This window comes from Dama dama, chromosome 16, assembly GCF_033118175.1.
Source record: "Dama dama isolate Ldn47 chromosome 16, ASM3311817v1, whole genome shotgun sequence".
Taxonomy (NCBI): Eukaryota; Metazoa; Chordata; class Mammalia; order Artiodactyla; family Cervidae; genus Dama; species Dama dama.
In genome coordinates this window covers 38967302-38983091 of record NC_083696.1, presented here as the reverse complement: position 1 = coordinate 38983091, position 15790 = coordinate 38967302, and positions in this window count along the sequence as shown.

Genomic DNA, 15790 nt, shown 5'->3' with positions numbered 1-15790 from the left:
GTATAGGTATACCTCAGAGATACTGCAGATTCAGGTCCAGACCACTGCAATGAAGCAAATATTCCCTAAAACAAGTCACATGAATTTTGGGGGGGTTCTCAATGTGTGTAAAAGCTATGTTTACACTATAATTTAATCAATAAAGTGTGCGTAGTATTATGTTAAATATGGATACATAATTTATTTTTAATATACTTCATTGCCAAAAGGAGTGAAATTCTGCCATTTGCAGAGAAGTGGATGGACCTAGAGACTGGCATACAGAGTAACGTCAGAATTATGCATATATGTGAAATCTACAAAAATGGTATAGATGATTTTATTTGCAAAGCCTGACATAGAGACACCAAAGTAGAGAACGAATGAATGAATACCAGGGGCCAAGGGAGCGTGGGATGAATTGGGAGATTGGGATTGATGTATACACACTATTGATACTGTGTGTAAAATAGATAACTGATGAGAACCTATTACATGGCACAGAGAATTCTATGTAGTGCTTTGTGGAGACCTAAATGGGAAGGAAATCCACGAAAGGGGGACATATGTACACATGTGGCTGGTTCACTTTGCCTTAGAGCAGAAACTAACACAACATTGTAAAACAACTATATTCCAATAAAAATTAATTTAAAAAACAAATAGAAACTTTAAACAAAAAAAAAATCTCATTGCTAAAAAATTATAATCATCACCTGAACCTTGAGCAAGCTGTAATTCTTTTTGCAATGATAACATCAAAGGTCACTGATTACAGATCATCATAGCAAATATAATAATAAAGGAAAAGTTTGAAATATAGCAAGAGTTACCAAAATGTGAAACAGAGACATGACATGAATAAATGTGGTTGGAAAAATGATACTGACAAGACTTGCTCAATTCAAGGTTGCCACAAGCCTTCAATATGTGAAAAATGCAGTATCTGTGAAGCAGTATAAAGCAAAGTCTAATAAAACAAGGTATGCCCCTACTGGAATATTTTTCTCCTTTGAGGCAGGGGAGAAGGGTGTTGCAGGCACTTATGTAGGAGGCAGTACTGATGTATATGGGCTTGCTCCAAACTATCTGAGTTCAAATCTCATTGTCATTCCTAAGCATCCAAAGTAGCTCTTAGCTCCTTATTTCACCTAAACATTTACTATCTATTTTTAAAGATCTTAAATCAAAACATTCTACTTTTTTTGTATTTTGAATATTTCTAGTTTATACATGTCTCAATGTTCAGCTTTGATTTGGTTTCTGGTTTTTTTTTGGATTATGAGCAAATGCAATCTTTGACTTTCACAGATGTAAAATAGGTTCAACAGTATCATTTTTCTAGATTCCATATATATGCGTTAATACACAACATTTGTTCTTCTCTTCTGCTCTGACTTTCCTCACTCTGTGCTACAGGCTCTAGGTTCATCCACATCACTCCAAGTGACTCATTTTCATTCATTTTTATGGCTGAGTCAGGAAGCCCATCATCAAAAAAATCTACAAACAATGAATGCTGGAGAGGGTATAAAGAAAAGCGAACCCTCTCACACTGTTGATGGGAATGCAAACTGGTACAGCCATAGAACAGAACAGTGCAGTTTGGAGACTCCTTATAAAAGTAAGCACAGAACTACCATATGAGCCAGCAATTCTTCTAGTGGGTATATACCCTGAGAAAACCATAACCCAAAAAGACACATGTACTCCCAACGTTCATTGCAGAACCATTTACAATAGCTACAGGACATGGAAGTAACCAAGATGTCCATCAACAGAGGGATGGATAGGGAAGATGTGGTACATGTATACAATGAAAATACTTTTAAAGTTAAAATAATGAGTTCTGGAAGGAAGGAGAAGAAGAAAACAAAATAAGGGAAGAAGCAAAAGTGCCTTGAGGATACTTTGAAACTGCTTAGACAGGAAAGAAAGCTAGCTCCCTCTTGTCTCTGCCCCTGGCCAAAGGAGATACTTAGCTGATTAAAACAGGAACTGGTTCACTTCCAAAAAACTGCATCATCATCTATTTATTAACTTTTATCCTATCTACAGATGGAGGTCTGCAAACATTTCACTTGTTCAAATACCTTCTGTCTGAGACACAGGCTTAACCTGCAGTGAATTTCACTATTCTGCTGACTATACCTGTGACCCCTCTGCCCTTCACCTGTCTTGCTCTTTTCTTCCCATTTGCAACTTTCGCTGACCTGATCAACTAAATCATGCAATATACCCTTGCATGCGTGGCTGACTCTTTGCTACCCGCCAGGCTCCTCTGTCCACGGGATTTCTCAGGCAAAAATACTGGAGTGGGTTGCCATTTCCTACTCCACAATACAGCCTTAAATTTTCATTTTCTTTGGACTCAGAAGCATCATTTGTTCTCCAAAACTCTGGTGGCCTCTACTTCTAAACTTCTTAACCAGTGGTGCTGTGAAATTTTTTCATTTCTTCATTAAAGGCTCCATCCTATAGCTGTCTCACCCAGAATGGTATCTGTGCATCTTTTTTTTTTTAACATGTTTCTATTTTCCTTTGTAACTGTATATGTAAATCTAGTATATTTATATTTTCTACTTCGTGAGTTTCTTTAACTAGGCCAAAGGTTTTTTTAACTTTCCTATAAATGTCATCCAGTGGCTGAGATGGATTAGTCTGGAGGCACCCAAAGCCATTACTGGGCTGACCCAAGAGACCTGTGTCCTGGAGCTGGCAATGCATGGTCTCAGTGAATTTGTAAATAATGAAATGATGAAAGCTATTTAGGACTGCAGTATATTTCATCCATTAATCTAACAGTCTTTTTAAAACCAATCCCCTACTTTGTTCTCCTTGGAATAGAAAAGACATCTGGACCAACCCCGAGCAACTTATTAAAGACTTCAGAAAAAAACGTGGAGGGAGGGGCTACCTTTTCCTTGGTGATGCCCCTTGTTTCCATTCTTCTGGTTCATTTTGGAAAATATTTTATTTATTTTTTCATTTGCCTGTGTCAGGTCTTAGTTGCAGCATGCAGGATCTTTTTACTGTGACAAGAGAACTCTTAGCTATGGCATGAAGGATCTAGTTCTCTGATCAGAAGTTGAACCTGACCCCCTGAGTTGGGAGAGCAAAGTCTTAGCTACTGAACCACCAGGAAAGTCCTTTCTGGTCCATTTTTACTACACTTTTTTTTTCTTGCATGATTTTCTATTTTTCCAGCTTTAGAAGCCTCATGAACTGGGCTTTGCAAAAGTCCAATGTATCCCTCTTTATATTAAAATGATGGGTTTAAAAACATGGGTTTTAGACTTAGACAGCCTGAGTTCATGTGTTAGATGTGCTGCTAAGTTGCTTGGTGAACTCAGTCAGGTATTAATAATCACCTCTCTAAGCCTCAGTTTTCCATTCCATAAAATGGGAATAATATCTACTTCTCCAGGTTGTATCAGAGATTTTGTACATACTGATACATAATTGGGGAAAACTGTCTCAATGAAAGCTACTAATAAAGTGTACATACTTCTCAGGGAGTTTTTGAAATGATCTTTTTTCTTCCTGATAACTGTCTTAACATCTCTGAAGATCACTCGAGAAGAGAGACAAAGGATGGGAGTTGCTGAACATCAGAGAGGTTCACTGATCTGATAGGTGCCAGTGTGCAATAATTTACCCCTTCTGGACTGTCAGGGGTGATCCTTTCCTGCAGCAGGTCAACCGGTCTGCATGGGAGGAGCCTTAGCCTAATGTGTGTGCACTGGTGGGTGGAAGCAGGCTGGTAAATTGAGGAAACAAATGAACTTTTTTTCCATGAGGCTGTGTCAATTTCAGGTTGTTATATTCACTCAAGCTGGTTTAGGGCAGAATGTTGGCACCAAACATTTCGGGGGATGGGGGGGGTCACGTTATTTTTTTTTTCTTTTTTGCCTTAATATGAAGCTATCCTTAAAGGCATCACAATCTTAGTGTTGTTTTTTTTTTTTTTTTAGTTTACTTTTGGTGTCTTTGGGAATCCCAGAATTTTCATTAAAATAAAGGTTTCAAGGACTTATGTGGTGATCCAGTGGTTAAGACATTGCCTTCCAAGATAGGGTGTGCGGGTTCAATCCCTGGTCGGGGAGCTAAAATCCCACAGGACTCACGGCCGAAAAAACAAAATATAAAGCACTAGCAATACTGTAACAAATTCAATAAAGACTTCGAAAATGGTCTGTATCCGAAAAAAAAAATCTCAAAGGGTTCACCTTCTGCAATGTCTATTTTGCATGTTACAACATCAGAAAGTTTCTTTCAATCAGAAGGTACTAAAAACAGCACAGATCACTGAAGGTGACCTCCACCGGTCTTGCACGCACGGAGCCCTGATAGCTGACACTAGGTGCCTATGGAGGATTGAGCCCATGCCTACACCTTCCTGCATGCCACTCAGAATTGTGGCTATTTTCACTTAATCCTCAGCTGAATAGAAAGTACCTTGAGACAAGGTTCATATCTAATTTATTTCACCAGCATTCATAGTCTCTTCAGGATACTGTGCATACAGCAGTTACAGCAAGTGTTTGGGAATGAATTTTAATGACTCAGAACCTGAAGGATGTTGGCCCAACCAAATTTACTTGCCCATTACTTAAAGCCATGTTGGCAATTTCTCTTTTCTTAGAGGAAATTGCAGAACTATGCGGTTGCCTTCATTTCCCCCACCTAATCCCTTTGCTTCGGCAAGAGAGAAAAAATTTCCATTTAACCTCTTCAATAAACATTCTAATGCCCAGAGTAATGAACTGTGTTAATCTTGAGCTTGGGTCAGATAAGCTGTGTTACAAAGGGATCCCAGTGTGAACTTAGACTATTGACATAATCATCTAAACCTTGGCTTTCTCATCTTGAAAATGGGAATACAGTAATTAGTTGACAGGAAGCATACAACACATAACACACACACATTAGGAACTCAGTATGAGTTTGCTTCCCTTTGATTTTTGATTTTTTTTTTAGATCCATCAAGTATGGGAAGAAATGTTCAAATTCTCTATTGAAAAGGTGACAATGTTAGTCGCTCAATCTGTCCGACTTTTTGCAACCCCGTGGACTATAACCCAACAGGATCCTCTGTCTATGGGATTCTCCGACAAGAATACTGGAGTGGGCTGCCATGGGATTTTATTGACCCAGGGTTTGAACCTGGGTCTCCTGCTTTGCAGGTGGATTCTTTACCAGCTGAGTCACCAGAAAAACCCCAAATTCTCTAGCAGTCAGACAAATCCAAAATAAAACAACCGTTCACGCCCACCACATAATACTAAATGTTGGCAGAGTGTTTAGACAGGAATCTTCTAGGCTGCAATGGAGAGGATAAACTGGAATAGCCATTTGGGAAAGTACTCTGTCAATCCTTGTGAAATTGAGTCTTTACATTATTATCTACACATACAATCAGACACCCCAGTTTTGGGAATATATCTTAGAGAAATTCTCATATAAATCCATGAAGAAGCTAAAATGAGAATAATTATTTCAGACTTGTTGATTATGCTGGGAAGTTGAAGATAATCCATATAACCATCACAAAATAAAATGTGATAGGTGCACTTAACATTCATGTAAGTGTTAAATGATATAAACTAGATGTATACACCGTGAATGTAGCTTGTTGCAAGGAAAAAAAAAACTGATAGGCCCCCTTTAGGTAAACTGGAGACACATGAAAAACAACATTATATATTTTATGAGCACATACTGATTCAGGGCCATGTATCAAAGTCCTTGGAGCAGGTGTCCATGGGGAGAAAATGAGAGCAAGAATCTAATGATAAAGAAGAGAAAAATCTAAAGAGTGCCTTATACAGGCCAGTGATGACAGTATGCCATATACTGAAGGGGACGATTAATTCAAACTTCTGTACCTGAAGTCCAAAAAAAATTTTTTAAGCTGTGTCTGTGTGTGTGTGCACATGTGTACACACACATGTGCTGAAAGATTCAAATACATTGCAAACTGTATGACACAGCTATTAGCATAGTAACCAGTTGAGGAATTAGACCACCCCTAGCCATGAAGTTCCCTCTTTCAGAAAGTCTGGGGTAACCTAAATGACTGATCTTTGGAGTGACCCTGAGTCTCTACCCCTGTGCCCTAATTCCTGTTTTCATACTTTAAATTAACCAATAAACAGTGACTTTGTGATACTCTAGACATTGAACCTCAAGTCCTAATAAAGGTAGAGTCCTAGGTCCAATCTTCTGAAAACTGAAGTGATATCAGTATTACAGCTCCCAAAGCAGACCAGGATGTGTGTTCTAAACTTAAACAGGTTTAAAATAATCTGCTAAAACAAAAGATATAACTATCAAGAACCAGGAAAATCACAACTTGGGGAAGAAAAGACAGAAACAGATACCAGCACTAAGGTGAGTGACGTGCTGAAATTAACTGTCACGGATTGTAACGGATCCATCATGAAAGTACTTCAGCAGGAAATTACAGAGTCTCACGAAACCAATGGAGAAGAAAAGAAAATCCCAAGAAAAAAGTCATAAAAAGGAACCAAAGTGAAATTGCAGACCTAAGAAATACTGTGATAATTTTTCTTAAAACTTCACTGGATGGATTCAAAAGTAATGTGGAAATGGCATACAAAAGAATCATTGAAACTGAGCACAAATCAATAGAATTTACCCAGCTGGAAGAGTGGGGAAAAAAATAAGCCAAAAAAAAAAGCAAAAAGAAACCAGGGGTTTAGAAACCTGGGAGACAGTAAAAAGAGATTTAAAATTTGTCATCAGAGTCCCAGAATGACAAGGGAAAAAACGTGAAGTTAAAAAAATATTCACAAAAATCATAGCTAAAAATTTCCCAAATTTGTGAAAAACCTAAACCTACAAATTCAAGAAATTGAGGAAACTCCAAACAGTATTCACTGAAAGAAATCTACATCAAGACACATCATAATTAAACTTCTAAAAGCGGAAGGCAAAGAAAACATTCATGAAAGCAGCTATAAATAAAGGCCACATCCAGGGGAACCATGGTTTGAAAGGCAGTATCTCATCTGAAACAATCAAACCAACAGGATGCAGGACAATACTTTAAAAATGCTTACAAAAAGAAATGTTACCTTTGAATTCTATACCCAGCAAAAATATTCTTTAGCAGTGAAGGGGAAATAAAGACATTCTCAAAGGAAAGAAAGCTAAGAGAATTTATCATGAACAAACAAAAAAGAATTATCCTAGGAAGCTCTCCAAACAGAAAGTAAGTATAACAGAGGTGATGTGGAAATCTGCAAAGGAAGAAAGATCAATAGAATGGGTCAAAATCAACTCAGTAAAATAGGCTATCTTTCTGTTCGTGAGTTTTTAAAACTACCTTTGATAGTTGGAGAAAAATATATTATCCAGTGTGGCACTCAGTGTATGAAGAGAAAATAGAGGGTTGGTGAAAAACTTCATTTTGATATTGCTATAAGATCTTACAGAAAAATTCAAATGAGGTTTTGGCTAACTCACTACTAAAAATGCTATATTTTTAAAGTGGAGAGGGTAAATATGCCTAAATGAAAATAAGATTTCTACACTTCACTCAAAGTGGTAAAACTTCATTACCAGTAGAGAGTGATAGGTTATATATGTATATTGTAATATCCAGAGCAATCACTAAGAATATTATGCAAAGTGGTATATTCAAAATCATGACATATAAAGTAGATTCTAAACAAATGTTCAAGAAACCAAAAGGTGGGCAAGAAAAGGATGTTAGAGAAATGGGAAACAGAGGGAACAAACAGAAAACAAAAAATAAAACAGCAGACTTAAGCCCTAACATGTCATAACTTTAACTGTGAATGGCTGAAACATACCAGAGATTGTCATGCCTACTAGGGTGCTTCAGTTGTGTCTGATTCAATTGCCAGAGTGAATTAAAAAAAAATTACTGAACTATTTGCTTGGCATAAACAAATTCACTTTTCAAATATGACATAGTAGGTTGGGAGTGAAAATATGGGAAAAGAAACAGCAGGCAAGCGTTAAAGCAGAAGAGATAATCCTAATATTAGATAAAGAAGACCTCAAAGCAAAGAAAATTATTAGAGACAGAGGATCATTACACAATAATAAGGGGTTAATTCACTTAGCAGTCTTCAGTGTGTGTACACCAAACAACAGAGCATCAAAAGCTATAAAGCAAAACCCAACAGAATTGAAAGAAAAATAAAAACTCAGTAGTTTCCCGACGGATGAGTAAAGATCAAATATTTGAGAGTGTCAAGGAAACTCACAAAGACCACTTACAAGCTTCTTGACAAACAGTCATCTGTATTAAGTGCACAAATGCGCTATGGGAATCTGCTGTATTTCTGTATCAGATTTAAAAAAAAAGGTAATTCCTCTAAATTGGGAAAGATCTTTGTAATGATAGACATCTCTTGTGGTAAATATCGGCAGTTTTTTGCAAATGACTGCACCATATTAATGGTAATGTAATCCAATAAGTGGATTACAAATATTGCTTGGTAACTCAAGAGCACTGTCACTTTAAGGAAAAGAAAAGTCATGGCCATAGGAGAAATGTACAAACACACTTCCCTTCTAGTAAGCACTCAGGTATCTGGACACCTATTCCTCAGCCCATCCCCAGATCTGACCTGGCTATTTCCAAGAGCTAGTCATCATGAAATGATATTCCCTGGCCCAGCTTCTATTGGTTTTATATATAAGTACATATGGGGTTCCCCAATGGCTCAGCTGCAAAGAATCCACCTGCCATGCAGGAGACACAGGACATGCGGGTTCAGCCCTTGGGTCAGGAAGGTCCCCTGGAGGAGGGCATGGCAACCCCCTCCACTATTCTTTCCTGGAGAATCCCATGGACAGAGGAGCCTAGCAGGCTACAGTCCATGGGGTTGCAAAGAGCTGGACACAACTGAAGCAACCGAGCATGCATGCACATACATATATAATTTTTTACAATGTTGTATTAGTTTCTGCCATACAACAACAAAAATCCCCTCCCTCCCTAGCCTCCCTCCCCAGCCTCCCTCCCCTTCCCCCATCCCATCCCTCCAAGTCATCACAGAGCACCAGACTGGGCTCCCTATGCTACACAGTCACTTCTCACCAACTATCCATCTTACACCTGATAGAGTATATATTGATAGTGTATAAATGATGATGCTCTCTCCATTTGTCTCACTCTCTCCCTCCCCAACTGTGTCCACAAGTCCATTCTCTACAACTGCATCTCAATTCCTTCCCTGCAGATAGGTTCATCAGTATCTATCTCTAGATTCCACACATTTTCCTTAATACACTATATTTGTTTTTCTCTCTGATCTACTTCATGCTGTATAATAGGCTCTAGGTTCATCCACCTCACTAGAACTGACTCAAATTCATTCTTCATATGGCTGAGTAATATTCCATTGTATATCCTTTCTATTGGTTTTTGACAAGTGCTTTTCTTGATTTATTGGTTGCTGTTTCTACCACTCATGATCAACACAAACCTCTCCTTCTGGCCAAGATGTGATAATAGGGACCAGGTTTCCCTGCCACTTGAAAAAACACACACACACTCCAAATTAGTTATTTAGCGACATTATTTTGCCATCTTCTCAGTATTGATATATATATATATATATATACACACACACACACACACACATATATATATCAAAATATGAAATATAAATATCAAAACATTTCAAAACACTGTATAAAAGACAAGGAAGGATAGGGACCTCTGGGAGATGGAGAACAGATGAGATAAGTCATATGGCTGTCCCAGTTTCCTGCTTCAAAGGGCAGGGAGAAAGAATTCAGACAGAGACCAGCAAACTCCCTGAGTTGAGCAGAAGAGAACTAAGAGTCTGGGAGAGCAAGGCAACCAGAGTTCTTAGGAGATAATACCCACAAGAAGACTCTGTAGAGAGTGCCAAAGTTCTGTATGCAGAGAGAACCCCAGAGATCTCTAAAGCATCTTGCTGGATTATTCATCACTCCAGTGTTTGCAAGTGAGGAAATTACCTAAGGTCAGAAGAAAAAACTTTTTGAAGGATTAGAAGAAGCAGTACCCAGCAGCCAAACAAGTCTGGGGATAGTCTCTACGCTCATGGGACAGACTGGAAAACCTTATCATTCATGGAGCATTGCACATTGCATAGAGTACTCAGAATCATTTTGCTTCATTAGTGGGGAAAGGTACTGCTCTGATCCCACCTTAAAAGCAAGACTCTTTAACAGGGAAGAAAAAAGTCTGATTCCATGTTGGATCTGTTTCTTTTACTTTAACCCTTGCTTCTCATTGCTTTTTTTCACTGAAAGGATACTGTCTGTACATAATGGCCTGCCTCGGGGAACCCTGCCCCTTGGCCTGAATGTTAAACTAAAATGCCCCTATTCAGTGAAACATCCTGACCCTGTCCACCTGTGAAGATATTAACACACAGCACTCCCCCCTTCCCCGCCAAGGATGGCCATTTCAAGAGATATTTGCAAGATTAATGTCTTTTTTACTTTACTTCCTTAACTCCCACATGCTTGAGTTCTAAAAAGAAGTTGGCATCCAGACCCCAGTGAGATGGTTATTTGGGGACATTAGTCTGCCATCTTCTTGGAAGCCTGGCATTTCCGAATGAAGTTGTATTCCTTGCCTCAACACCTCATCTCCAATTTATTGGTCCGTTGTGTGGCAAGCAGAGAGAGCTTTGACTTAATAAGAATTCCAAAGGATTAAACTGTTTCCAAGTTTCTTAACTGCATGTTAAAATTAAGGTAAAGTGTATTTAGAGCAATACAAAAATGTTTGGCACTCAACAAAGGAAAATTCACAATGCATGCATCCAATCAAAGATCACCAGTCATGTGAAGAAATGGAAACACATGACCGATAATGAGATGGCTAAGAATACCACCTCTCCTCACCTCACCACACATGCCACTCCCACATAATCATGGCAACTAGCAATTATTGTATTTCAAGCTAAGTAATTAAACTGGTACTTATGAGTTATGACTCCAATGTTTTGGTTTTGTTTGGTTTTGGGTGACTTCTTGGATTTTGGTTGTTTAGGTTTTTTTAACTTCTTCTATTCAGGATAAAACAAGAAAATGAAGATCTCAATACGTTCTCAAGGTCAATGGTTTCTGTCAACTCAACCTCTACTTCAGCATTTAAAAAATACAGGCAAACACAGATTTCTCCCCGCCCCCCAATGGACTGAAGGTCAAAGTCTTGTTCTTGATAAGTCCTAAACAAAAGATCTCAGCTCTGAGAAGTGAAAATTATGAGATGCCTGAGCAGCTTTTTTCTGCATTTGAAGAACCCATGTGGTTAAGCACAAATTGAACAAGCCAAATAGTTGAAATTGGCCTGTGATTATGCTTACCTTGCCCAGCTGTTGAGAATGGCAAAGTGAAAGTCAATGCCGACCTTGCATTGTGAAGATGGATAGTGTCAATAATCAGATTACCCCCTGCACAAATTGTTTTTGCTGAAACCAGCTCTCCAAATTACGCATAAAGGAAATTCTAGGTCCTACATGAGCCCACGACTTAAAAATCCTCTGTGTCCACTTAATTTACTCTCTGATTCCGATTTGTCAGTTTTTCACCCTCACTCTCTGCATGACCTTGAGCAGGTCAAAAAACATTTTGGGGGCTTGTGTGAATAGATGCAAAGATGGAATTGAATCTATTTTTCATTAATCTCTCTCAGAGAGAATAAAATAAGATTGTGTGCATGGAGCTTTCTTTTGCCAGAAAGGCCTTTGATAGATATATAAAGCATTATTGTTTTTGGAACCAACCCCAGCCTGCTGCCTTGTAAACGGGGGGTGCTCAATCAATACGTTTGGTTGACAGATTGGTTCAGCAAATGAAGATGTTCAAGTGAGAAATCAACAATCATAAATAGCCCCAATAAAACAGATTAAGCAGAACTCCACTAAGTGTGTGGATGCAAATGCCTTATCATTTCTGAGTCAAATAAGAGACATTGAGGGAACAAAGTAAGGAACCAAATGTCTAAAATCCAAGTAGTCCCAATAAAATATGTGAATCTACTGACATTGAGCAGCTTCCCTAGTGGCTCAGATGATAAAGAATCTGCCTGCAATGCAAGAGACCAAGGTTGGATCCCTGGGTCGGGAAGAGCCCCTGGAGAAGAGAATGGCTACCCACTCCAGTTCTTTTGCATGGAGGATCCCATGGACAGAGGAGCCTGGCAGGCTACAGTCAATGAGGTTGCAAAGAGTCAGACACTAATGAGGGACTAACACTTTCACTTCACTTTTTCAGTGACACAGAGCACCCAAAGAAATCAGTGACACTAACAGGTATTTATGAAATATCCAAAATTCCATTTATTGGAAAGAATGTAAAACTCCATAAAAGATAAAACTCATACATGTGATACCTCTGTCAGCTGACTCTTCCAAACTCATAGGAATTGCTACCCACTTGGCATATGGTGGTCTGTTCTAGTAGCTGTTTTGCCCAGAAAAATGATACAGAATCATACTAGTCTCAGAGTCCAGGAAATTTTTCCAACAAAACACAATCCTCTTCTCTATATATATGATGCTAATGAGCCATAGCTCAGTAAGCCCTGCATATTAAGGGAGCTAAAGATCTGATCATTTTAGATGTGAAAAATTGACAGAGATTTTTAGAAAATCATTGCCTAGGTTGTATTGTTAACAACACTTGAGTTAGAAAAAATTTCATTTTGTCACACTGCAATATCATGCCAGTTGTTATTTTTGTTCAGTCATTAACTCACATCTGAATCTTTGTGACCCCATGAACCACAGCACACCAGGCTTCCCTGTCCTTCACAATCTTCCGAAATTTGCTAAAACTCATGTCCATTGAGTCAGTGATGCCATCCAACCATCTCATCCTCTTCTGCCCTCTTATCCTTTTGCCTTCAGTCTTTCCTAGCATCGGGGTCTTTTCCTATAAGTTGGTTCTTTGTATCAGGTGCCCAAAGTATTGGCATTTTAGCATCAATCCTTCCAATAAATATTAAGGGTTGATTTCCTTTAGGATTGACTGGTCTGATCTCCTTGTTGTCCAAGGGACTCTCAAAGAGTTTTCTCCAGCACCACAATTCAAAATTATCAATTCTTTGGCACTCAGCCTTCATTATGGTCCATCTGTCACATCTGTACATGACTACAGGGAAAACCATATCTTTGACTATAAGGACATTTGTCTGCAAAGTGATGTCTCTATTTTTTAACTGTTGTTTAGGTGTGTCATAGCTTTCCTTCCAAGGAACAAGCAGTTTTAAACTCACGGCTACAGTCACCATCTGCAGTCATGCCTATCTTGCACTATTTTAGGGATACTTGTACCCTCAAATCCCTGTCCTTTACCAGAGCACACCCCAGTACCAGCCTGTATATCCCTGCCACAATGTTCATAGCTGTCTATTGGCATTATTATTTTGGACCTTTGGGAGGAATGTAAATTAACCTTCCAATAATCTAAATTACACAATCTAGGAGGAACTGCATATTGAAAGCTAAAAAAAGTCATCGGAAATCATTTTATTTGATTAACTTAGAACCATCCTTTTGAATGAAATTGGGTCATATGTAGTGATGTGGGCGGACCTAGAATCTCATGGAGTGAAGTAAGTCAGAAAGAGAAAAACAAATATCATACATGAACACATATATATGGACTCTAGAAAAATGCTACAGGCGAACCTATTTGCAGGGCAAGAATAGGGACGCAGATGTAGAGAAAGGACACGTGAACACAGTGGATGAAGCAGACGGAGGGGTGAATTGAAGAGTAACACTGACGTATATACACTCTCGTGTGTACAATAGACAGCTGGAGGGAAGCTGCTGCATAACAGAGGGAGTTGAGCTCAGTGCTCTGGCATGACCTAGAGGGGTGAGATGGGGAGGGGGGTGATGTGAGGTAGGGGATATGTGTATACATACAGCTGATTTACTTCATTATACAGCAGAAACTAACACAACATTGTAAAGCAATTATACTCCAATAGCACAATTGTTAAGAACCATCCTTTCACTTAACAGCTAGGAGCTTGGGAATAATGAGAAGAACACCCAACAGGACTTAGAAAGAAAAATCAGTGTTAAGTCTTTAAGCACCTTATGTGAAAAGAATGGATACTCTAAAGGAACATGGGGGGAAGTAGATGAATAGGAGCAGACAGACAAATTCATTTTGCTCTGAATTTCTTCTCTGAGACTCAAACACATTTAATTTGTGGCACTATAAAAGAATGTAGAGAATGAGGAACCAGAGAGTCACAGACTGTCTCAGCTGGAGTGGATTTTTGGAAACTATTCTGTTTCATAATCTGAGATACATTAGATAAGACAGCTCCTTAGCTAGGAGAGAAGTGCCGTTTGATTGCAAGTGCAGAATTCACCTGCAATGCAGGAGATGCAGGAGACTCAGTTTCTATCTCTGGGTCGGGAAGATCCCCTGGAGGAGGAAATGGCAACCCACTCCAGTATTCTTGCTGGGGTAATCCCATGGACAGAGAGGATACTTGGCGGGCTACAGTCCATGGGGCCTCAAAGAGTTGACAAGGAGCCTGGTGGGCTACAGTCCGTGGGGTCTCAAAGAGCTAGACACAGCTGAGTGACTGAACTTGTATACATGCACGCATAGGCTGCCAAAACCTCACACGCATGCTCAGGCTCTCCTGCAAGCCATCAGAGGCAATGACTACAGATATCTGGAGGACTCTTGGAAGGAGGAACAGATGCCCCTTGTCAAAAACTATTAAAATTCTCCAAGAAGCAGGTAGGCCCAGAGGCTGACCTTGTAGAAGAGGACATAAGAATGGAGTGATGCTGTTCAAGAGGGAAGAAAGCCCTCAGGCAGACTCACTTTGATAAATGATTTCAACTGTGATCCCAAAACAACAGGAATGCATTAAGTAGGTGCTGGCAGCATCAAGGGACAAGCAACACTGCACTTGCATTAATCAGTCCAGTCCCCATCCCACTGCAGACATGATTCATAAGCCTGTGTGCAGCATTATAAAAAGCAGCCTGAAACAGTGAAAGAGGTACTCCACTAGGAGTCAGGAATACCAGGAAATACCTGTGAACATTACTGAGCATCTGTTATTTGCCAGACCCAGACCCTGTGCTAAGCACAGTAAGAGGAGTAGCTGCTCGAGCCTCCCACTGCCTTCTGTGATAAACAGTGATGTGTCGGAGCCAGCTTGTATCAGTTGGTGAGAGCATCTCTTTACTGTTTGCATCTTTTCCCTAGTCTGTTTTCAGTGACATCACATAGTACCTTGAAATTAGCCACGGTGGGACTACCTACTTACGAGCAGTCAGCAAATGCAACAATTCAGTTTTTTGGGTTTTGTTTTTCATCCGGAGAACTGGGTGTTAAACATTTACCAGCATATGACTGGTGACTAGTACCATTGTTACTCCTTCTTTATGAATAAGGACACAGTCCCGGAGACATGCAAAAACTCCCCACAAACCATACAACTGGGTAGCGTTGGAACTTAAGCTCAGTCTCAAGTCAGTTTGGTTCCAAAGCCAATGCTTATAAACCCTGTGTGCTCAGAAGATACCTGGGCCAGTGCCAAGTAAGACGATTTGACGTCACCAGACTTCCTTGAACTCTAGCCTTCTGCTCACTTTTGTTGTTCAGTTGCTCAATCGTGTCTGACTTTTTATGACCCCATGGACTGAAGCACACTAGGCTGCCCTGTCCTTCACTGCCTCCCGGAATTAGCATAAACTCATGTCCATTGAGTCAGTGATGCCATTCAACCATTTCATCCTCTGTTGCCCTTCTCCTCCTGCTC